This window comes from Peromyscus californicus, unplaced genomic scaffold (genome assembly GCF_007827085.1).
Source record: "Peromyscus californicus insignis strain IS unplaced genomic scaffold, ASM782708v3 Scaffold_24__1_contigs__length_46423439, whole genome shotgun sequence".
NCBI classification, from domain to species: domain Eukaryota; kingdom Metazoa; phylum Chordata; class Mammalia; order Rodentia; family Cricetidae; genus Peromyscus; species Peromyscus californicus.
Genome location: NW_026294535.1, coordinates 46,386,016 through 46,395,831, shown reverse-complemented (window position 1 = coordinate 46,395,831; position 9,816 = coordinate 46,386,016).

Here is a 9,816-nt window from a genome sequence, read left to right as displayed (position 1 = left end):
ATGATGACTGGATGACTCCAGAATAAAGAAGACTGAAAAGGTTTTGAAAGTTATGAAGGTCTGAGTAAGTTGTTTAAGGAACATAAAGGATGATATATAAAGATCATATATTTATTAAAGATGATAAGGTCAGATGTTGCTGGAGAGTTTCTCTCCAGCTCCCACCAATCCCCGCCAGTTCCAGAGCTCACTTATAAAATAAACACACCGACTCTTATATTGTTTTAACTGCTTGGCCATTAGCTCAGGTGTAGATGTAACCAACCTTCTTATTAAATAAGAAACATAGAACCAATGCAAAGAAGAAAGCCAAGAAGTCAGAGCTAAGAGTTAAAACCTTACCCTTCCTCCTGCAGTGGTCCTACCTCTCCGAACCAGAGCTACCCCTGTGTTAAAGTCTTTATATAGAGTTCCTGTTCTGCCTTCTCATTGGTTGTAAACCCAACCACATGACCGCCTCCTCACGGCCTGTCTGTATAGGCCTTCAGGTTTTCCATGATTGGTATTGAGATTAAAGGCATGTGTATCCAATAATGGTTGTATCCCTGAACACACAGAGACTTACCCAGCTCTGCCTACCAAGTGCTGGGATTACAAGCATATGCCACCACTGCCCTGCTTTCCTATGGCTTGCTAATAGCTCTGACCCTCGGGCAACTTTATTTATTAACATACAAATAACATTTTAATACAAATAAAATATCACCATATTTCCCCTTTTCTATTTTAATAAAAAGGAAAAAAAGAAAAAGCTTATAACTAACATAAGAAAAACTATATACAAAAGTACAAAAACTATATACAATATATACAAGTAATAAATACCTAAACAATGTCTAGTTCATTTGTATTTGACAAATTCAGAGAAAATAATTCCATTATCTATTCTATTGTATCTAATTCACTTTCTATACTAATCAATCTTCAACTATAACTAACTAATCTTCAACTCCCTCAGAGACCCAAGAAGGAAATAATATTAGCTAATGAAAAAATAAAAACAGGAAGTATATGCAAGCAACTTCCAAAAAATTGTGAGTTGACAGAAACAGCCAGCTGCCTGGACAATCATCTGAGGTTTCTCCGCAGTGTTGGGGCATCATCTTCAGCCTATAGGCTGAGCGTATCTGACAGACTCATTTGTGAAGTGGGATGTACACAAGGTCAACAGTTCAACCTCACATTGGGTGAGAGCAGTCTATATACCAGAAACACCTGAATTCCACTAGTGTCATGTCATGATTCAGAATTTTAAATTCTGGAAATTGTTGATGTTTTTTGAATTCAGCTGTCCATTCTTCTTGGCTATGTGTGTATGTGGCTTCATTTCAGCATCCCGTTCTTCTCCACATCCCTCTATTAAATGCCATTCTACTGTTGAGAGGTGTGAGCTTAATTACTCTTCAAGAATAACTGTTTCAACTACCTTCCCATTGCACATTAGAAGCCATCAGCCCACTGCCTGTTAAGCTGCCTTCGAAGAAAAGGGCACTGTACCTTTCCCGGATTGTGAAGGCCACTTCAGGGATGGTGCCATATTGTCCTGGCCTCAGAAGATGCCTTTTGATAAAGCCATAACCACACTTGTTTTGACAAGAATCCGTAGTCCTTTGTTTCGTGTCCTGTCTGTCCTGTTTGTCAGCAGTTGATTCGAGGATACTTTGTTGGCCAGTGGCTAACTTTTGACACAATGAAAGTTAACTCCAATTGCAGTTTTTTCAATGCCCATATTTTCTCTGAAGTAGATTGGTACTGCCAGGAGCCGACATGTCTCATAGTCATAACAAAAAAGAAAAATTTTCTAAGTTATGAAAACATTTTAAATGCCATATTCTGTAGATCTCTGAAGGGTTTGAAGATAACCTGTCTATCTAAAATATATCTACTCAATCTTGAAAACATACCTAATATAACTACAAGTTCTATTATAATGTCTAACTACTAACTTTCATTTCTTTATATCCTAATAGTTGGTAACAACAACATTCAAGGATCAGAAAATTGCATTACATTGTTAAATGAACGGTACAATTAGAAATATACATATAGCATTTTCTAACAATATCAATTTCAATATATATAATTTGTATACAATATAAAATGATCCAATCCAATGTAAAGTATTTACATTTTTCTTTTCTTTTATTTCTTTTTTTTTTAATAAGAACCTTAAATCTAATCTCCTTTGCTTAGCCCTTTTCCTATCCCTTGACAACAACTTGTAACCAACCCCCCAATCAATGAAAATTATTCCAGACCCAAAACCCATTAAAAGACCCAAAAAACCACCTGCCCCACACCACCTCTTTGGGAATGTGGGCGTCATATTCTTGAAATTGCTTCCTGCTGGGTATGGGCGAAGGTATCTTTATCCTGAAAAGAAAAATTTTAGGTTAATTGTCAAATTCTAGGAAAGGTAACTATATCCTTCGTTATCCAGTCTGTGTATAATGCCAAAGTTCAGGGTTTATCTCAAATCCTTATTCAAGTAGTCTTTGAGACTGGATCATCTCAGCTAGCTCTCTCAAAATTGCTCTGAGCACTTTGTAGTTCAAAGCTGATCTGTAGATGATGTTTGTCAGCTTAGTGATGTTATTATTGTCCATGTGGAATTGTTATTGTTGTGGGGCCCCATCTTCTTCCTGGAGAGTTCAGTTGATGTTAGGCCTGACCATGAATTCCTGCAAAAAACTGATAAGAGACTCAAACACAAAGACATATACATGCAGCTAATTGAAGCCTTTTTCCTAGAATTAGTTAGTACTCTATATGACCATTCATATCTTAACAAAGTTTAAAATGTATATATATCTATATATATTAATCTTGTAAATTTTGATATAAAATTTATACTTTAAGAAAAGTTTAAAGAATCAGAATAGAATCAAAGAGTTGAGATTAGTAATAGAATAGTCCCTTAATTAATTTGGCTTTTCTCCTGTCCCATAGCAGAAAATGGCTCTTTTCTTCTGGCATGATACAGGGAGTTTTCATTTTCCTTTTAACAACATGCTTGAGTTTAAAGAAGGAGAGAGCCATTCTCCAACTTCAAAGTCAGCTTTAAATTTTAATTGAACTGGGACTATTAGAATACCAATAGTGTTAAATCTTTAAAGAAAAGCAGAAACAAACATTTAAGAAGACATAAAATTTTTTAGATAACATACCCATACTCCATTTCACTCTGTTTCTTAGGATAGATGATTTGTCCCTTTCCTTCAGTTGTCTCATTTGTCCAGTGTTCTTCAAATTCCTTAACCTTCATTCTCCTAAAAGACAAAAACAAAAACCTTTCCCCAAGGTTTTCTTTTGGGATGTTCCTTTTTGGCAAGTTATTATCTGATTAAATGAAAAGGCATGTGTTACTGGTATAAGTTAGTTTAAATTGGATGTTCATGATAGTTGATGAACTATCACCTCCTCTAATTAAGAGGTCTCTCTTGTTCAAATCGAACCTTTATCAATTTTGATGGTACCCACAGCTTATCTTCTCCTGTAGAAATAAAAGCAAAACCTCGTCCCCAATGTAACACATATCCTGGTTTCCATTCTGAGGTCAGCACATACTTAAAGTATATAGGTTGATTTAATTCTGTAGTTTTTCTATTATCCAATGTCTCTCTGCAGCTGTTGTTCCTTTCTCATTGGCATTGAGAAAATTCAAAGTTAATAGAGAATTATGTAGTCTATTTCTGGGGGTTTTTGTTACTCCTTTTTGTTTATTTAGCATATCCTTTAGAGTTCTGTTTGATCTTTCTATAACTGCTTGACCTGTATGATTATGTGGTATACCTGTAATATGGTTTATATTATAATAAACAAAAACCTGTTTCATTTTAACAGAGACGTATGATGGAGCACTATCAGTTTTGATTTGTGCAGGTATACCCATGATGGCCATAACTTCTAGCAAATGAGTGATTACAGAATCAGCTTTTTCAGAACTCAAAGCAGTTGCACACTGAAATCCTGAATAAGTATCAATAGTGTGGTGTACATATTTCAATTTTCCAAATTCTGCAAAGTGAAACACGTCCATCTGCCAGATTTCATTCCTCTGAGTACCCTTTGGGTTACATCCTGCTGGTAATGGCATTTGATTGTAGAAGGAACAAGTAGGACATTTCTTTACTATTTCTTTGGCTTGTTGCCAGGTTATGGAAAAATCCTTTTTTAAACCTTTACTATTGACATGATGTTTTTTATGAAATTCTGAGGCCTCCAGCACATTTCCTATCAATAATTTATCAATCTCATCATTGCCTTGTGCTAGACGGCCTGGCAGACCAGTATGGAATCGGATGTGAGTTATATATAAAGGATGACTCCTTTTTCTGATTGTATCTTGTAATTGAATAGTGAAGTTAATTCTGAAGCAACAGAAATAAATTCTGCAGTCTCAATATATAATACCACTCTTTCAGCATACTGAGAGTCAGTTACTATGTTGAGAGGTTCTGAAAAATCCATTAATACCAACAGAATAGCATACAATTCTGATTTTTTAACTGAATTATAAGGACTTTGAACCACTTTACTTAAATTTTCTGATTTATAACCTGCCTTTCCTTGTTTGTTGGCATCTGTATAAAATTTATGAACTCCAGACATGGGTTTTTCCTGTACAATTCGAGGCAAGATCCAATCAGCACTCTTTCTAAGATCAATTTTATTGCTTTTGGAATATTTGCTGTTAATTTCTCCCAAAAGAATTACTGCAAGCTCTTTGCCAAGGTTCACTTTCTATCCATAATTTTTCAATGTCCTCCTTAGTTAAAGGTACGGCAATTTCTGCTGGGTCTATTCCTGCTAATTGACAAAGTCTTAATTTTCCTTTCCAAATCAAGTCAGAGATTTTTTCCACATAAATTTTTAATTATTTATTTGGTTTATTTGGTAAAAATATCCATTCCAATATAATATCTTCCCTCTGCATTAATATTCCTGTAAAAGAATGCCTAGAAGGTAAAATAACCAAAATGCCATCCAGCTTTGGATCAATATGATCTACATGCCCTTCATGTACTTTCTTTTCTACCAAGGCCAATTCTTTCTCAGCTTTAGGTGACAATTCTCTTGGACTATTTAAGTCCTTGTCACCTTCTAAGGTTTTGAACAAATTATTCAGTTCATCATTTTTTACCCCAACAATTGTTCTTAGATGAGAAATGTCTCCAAATAATCTTTGAAAGTCATTAAGAGTCTGTAGTCGATCTCTCCTAATTTGCACATTTTGGGGTCTAATTTTTTGTAACTCTATTTTATATCCTAAATAATGAATAGAATCTCCTCTTTGTATCTTTTCAGGAGCAATTTGTAATCCCCAGCAAGGCAAAATTTTCTTTACTTCTTCAAACATTCTCTCTAAAGTATCTGCATTTGAGTCAGCTAGTAAAATATCATCCATATAATGATAAATTATAGATTTTGGAAATTTTTTACGTACCACTTCCAATGGCTGTTGTACAAAATATTGGCACAGGGTTGGGCTATTCAACATTCCCTGTGGATGAACCCTCCATTGAAATCTTTTAACCATTTGAGAATTATTATAAGTAGGCACTGTGAAAGAAAATCTTTCTCTGTCTTTTTCTTGTAAAGGTATTGAAAAGAAACAGTCTTTTAAATCAATAACTATGAGAGGCCATCCTTTTGGTAACAGAGTAGGCAAAGGAATTCCAGATTGTAGAGAGCCCATTGGCTGAATTACTTTGTTAATTGCTCTAAGGTCTGTTATCATTCTCCATTTACCAGATTTCTTTTTAATAACAAATACAGGAGAATTCCAAGGGCTGGTTGATTCTTCAATATGATGAGCATTTAACTGTTCTTCTACCAGCTCTTCTGAAGCCTGGAGTTTCTCTGTTGTTAAAGGCCATTGCTGAACCCATACAGGCTTGTCTGTTAACCATTTTAAAGGTAGAGCTGTTGGTGTCTTTGGAAGATCATCAATTGTTGTGCCCTGTTCTTGTATAACATGGATGGCTGGTGACCACTCTTTAGAATAATATCTTCTAATATTTCTCTCAGAAACATGTGCTAGTTTATGATTTGTTTCTGAGGTTGGAGGGATGTTAATCTGAGTATTCCATTGTTGTAACAAGTCTCAATCCCACAGGTTCATGGCTATGTTAGCCACATATGGTTTTAATTTTCCTCTCTGTGCTTCTGGACCTATACATTCGAGCCATCTTGCACTCTGTTTCACTTGAGATAATGTCCCAATTCCTAACAGTTGAACATTTACCTCCTGAAGAAGTCAAGTTGGATGCCAAAATTCTGGGGCAATTATGGTAACATCTGCACCTGTGTCTACTAGACCAGACAACAAAACACCATTTATTTTTATTGTTAATTTTGATCTTTGTTCATTAATAGAAGTTTGCCAAAAAATTTTCCTTATATTTTCTCCTGAATTTTCTATTCTCTTTGTTTCATCATCCCAAGCAACATGATTTATTCCAATAGGCATTTGGTTATTTAATTGCTCTGAGTAGGGGTTTCCTCTATGACTATAGGAAAGGTTTGAACTTGATTTGCTGTAGGGGCCTGCCTGAGGCCCCTCTGGGAGTTTCCCAAAGACTGAGGCAAAGAATTACCTTGCCTGTCCCTGGTTGATCTACATTCGTTGGTCCAGTGTTTTCCCTTACCACACCTTCTGCATACTACAGAAGGAAGGGGCATTCTGTTGCCATTGTTCCTTGAAGAAACATTGTTTCTAGGAATGACCTGTTTACAGTCCCTTTTCAAATGTCCTTGCTTTCCACATCCAAAGCATCTAACATTTCTCAAATCTTTTGAAATTGCTTATCCTACCCACATATCATCATGGTCATGATCCTCAACATTAACTGTGTCTCTAATCCAATCTTCCAAAGGTGCAGATCTTGCCTTTAATGGCCTGATTATTCTTTTGCATGCTGCGTTCATGTTCTCAAAGACCAAAGATTCAATTATTATCTGACTAGCTTCTGAATCCGGGACCACTCTCTCTACTGCTGAAGCCAGTCTTTGTAAAAATTCAGTGAAAGATTCTTTTGGGCCCTGTATAACCTTTGTAAATGACTCAGTTTTCTTTCCTGGTTCCTCAACTCTGTCCCATGCATTCAAGGCTGACATTCGACATAGAATTAAGGTTTGGACATCATATAAACATTGTGTTTGTGCTGAAGTATATTGGCCTTCTCCAACAAGCTGATCCTGGAAGACTTGTATTCCTTTATCCCTCCATTGTTTTTCTATGTTTTTAGCCTCCTCTTTGAACCACATTTGCCACTGGAGCCTCTGTCCAGGTTCCAGAACAGCATGTGCCAGCTCCCACCACTCCTGTGGTATAATCCTATTACAAGTTGACCAGGTGTTTAACATTTGCTTTACATATGGGGAATGCATGCCATAAGATACTATTGCCTCCTTAAACCTTCTTAAATCTAACATTTCAATTAGAGCCCAAATATTTTGTGTATTCACTTAATCAGGTAACTGCTGTATGGTTACTGGATAGATTAAGGGTGATTGTTTGAAAACAGGCTTTCTTTCTGTAACTTTTTGATCCAATCTTGAAACAATTTCATTGTTAATTTCTTCTGTCTGAATTTGAATTTCTCTATAATTCATTTTTACAGGTTTAACAGGTTTTTCTAAAACTTTTATCCTGGCACTTAAATTTTTCACTTAAATTTTGACTATCTTTTTAAATAGTTAAATGAGGATAAGAAAAGTGATAAAGTGCATAATTCAATCAACATTAATCTTCTCATATAGTTGTTCCATTGTCAGAGTGCCTAAAATTTCAAACAAAGCCCAATTTTCTTCCAATGTACACATAAAACCCATTTTTTTTAATGTGGAAAAAATTTCTCTTTTAAATAGTTTCCTTTAAAATATCTGATATCTTAATTGACTTACCATGTCTGCATAGAACAGTAGAAATCCGAGAGAATTTCAAAACAGCCACCTAGTGTCCGAGGTGTGAATCCAAAGAAAGAGAGAGAGAGAGAGAGAGAGAGAGAGAGAGAGAGAGAGAGAGAGAGCAAGAAAGCATAGCCACAAGTTCTGGCCAAAAGCTTAAATTCAGCCATGTATTCCTGCTTGAGTCAAGTCAAGCCTGGGCTCCAGCTTACTTAAGCTCCGACCACAAGTATTGGCTTTACAGGCAGAGGCCCTCTTCGGCAGGGCAGGCCTGAGTTGTTTGTAGCACCAGCTTTAAGCAAATAGCTCCAGCTGCAGCTAACCACTTGGGGCTACGGTCAGTCCGGCCTGAGACCAAGCCGACCTGGGCCCGAGCTAGGGAGCCAGGCCACCCAGGCAGGAAACCGGACCTGCCACCAAGCCAAGCCAAGCCAAGCAGTTTTTAATGGATTCTTATGGTGATATTTTATTTGTATTAAAATGTTATTTGTATGTTAATAAATAAAGTTGCCCGAGGGTCAGAGCTATTAGCAAGCCATAGGAAAGCAGGGCAGTGGTGGCATATGCTTGTAATCCCAGCACTTGGTAGGCAGAGCTAGGTAAGTCTCTGTGTTTTCAGGGATACAGCCAGTATTGGATACACATGCCTTTAATTTCAATATTAATCATAGAAAACCTGGAGGTCTATACAGACAGGCCGTGACGAGGCGGTCATGTGGTTGGGTTTACAAACAATGAGAAGGCAGGACAGGAACTCTATATAAAGACTTTAACACAGGGGTAGCTCTGGTTCGGAGAGGTAGGACCACTGCAGGAGGAAGGGTAAGGTTTTAGCTCTTATCTCTGACTTCATGGCTTTCTTCTTTGCATTGTGTTTCTTATTTAAAAAGACGGTTGGTTACATATACAGATTCTTGCCATGTTGGGTACCAAATGTAGAAGTAACCATCTTATTAAATAAGAAACACAGAGCCAATGCAGAGATGAAAGCCCAAGAGGTCAGAGCTAAGAGCCTTACCCTTCCTGCTGCAGCTTTCTTCTTCAGCCAAGAGACCTACTTCCTGTCTGTCTTTATATAGACTGCTGCTTTGAAATTCCCTTGGACTTCTACTGTTCTATACAGACTAGGTAAGTCAATTAAGATATCTTAAAGGGAGAATTAAAAGAGAATTCTTTTCCCCACATTAAAAAATGGGAAACATTTTTACAATGGAAGGAAATTGGTCTTTGTTTGATAGCACATTAGGCAGTCTAAAAATGGAACAATTAAATGAGAGGATAATTAATATTGATGGGATGTATGTACATCAATTATGAATATTATTTATTTAATTATCCTTATTTTAGTATTTAAAAGGTTGGTCAATTTAAGTGCCAAGATAAAAGCTTTAGAAAAATCTTTTAAAGTGAATCATAGAGAAATTCAGACCCAGACAGAAAAATTCAAAGGTGAAATTAACTCAAGATTGACTTTAGAAAAACCTGTTAAAATGACTTATAGAGAAATTCAGACCCAGACACAAGAATTTAAAGGTGAAATTATTTCAGGATTGAATTATATGGTTACAGAGAGACAGCCTGTTTTCAAACAACCAAACTTAATCTACCCAGTAACCTTACAGGAACTACCTGCTCAAGGGCATGTACAAGCTAATTGGAATCCATGAAAATGTTAGCTTTAAGGAGATTTAAGGAAGCTATAGTATCATATGGCATGCATTCTCCATTTGTAAAGCAAATGTTAAATTCATGGTCAACTTGTAATAGGATTATTCCTCAGGACTGGAAAGAATTGGTAACAGCTGTCCTGGAGTCTGGAGCACAATTACAGTGGAGAACACCATTTGAAGAGGAGGCTAAAACAATAGAACACCAATGTAGAACCAGAGGTGTGAAGATTTCACA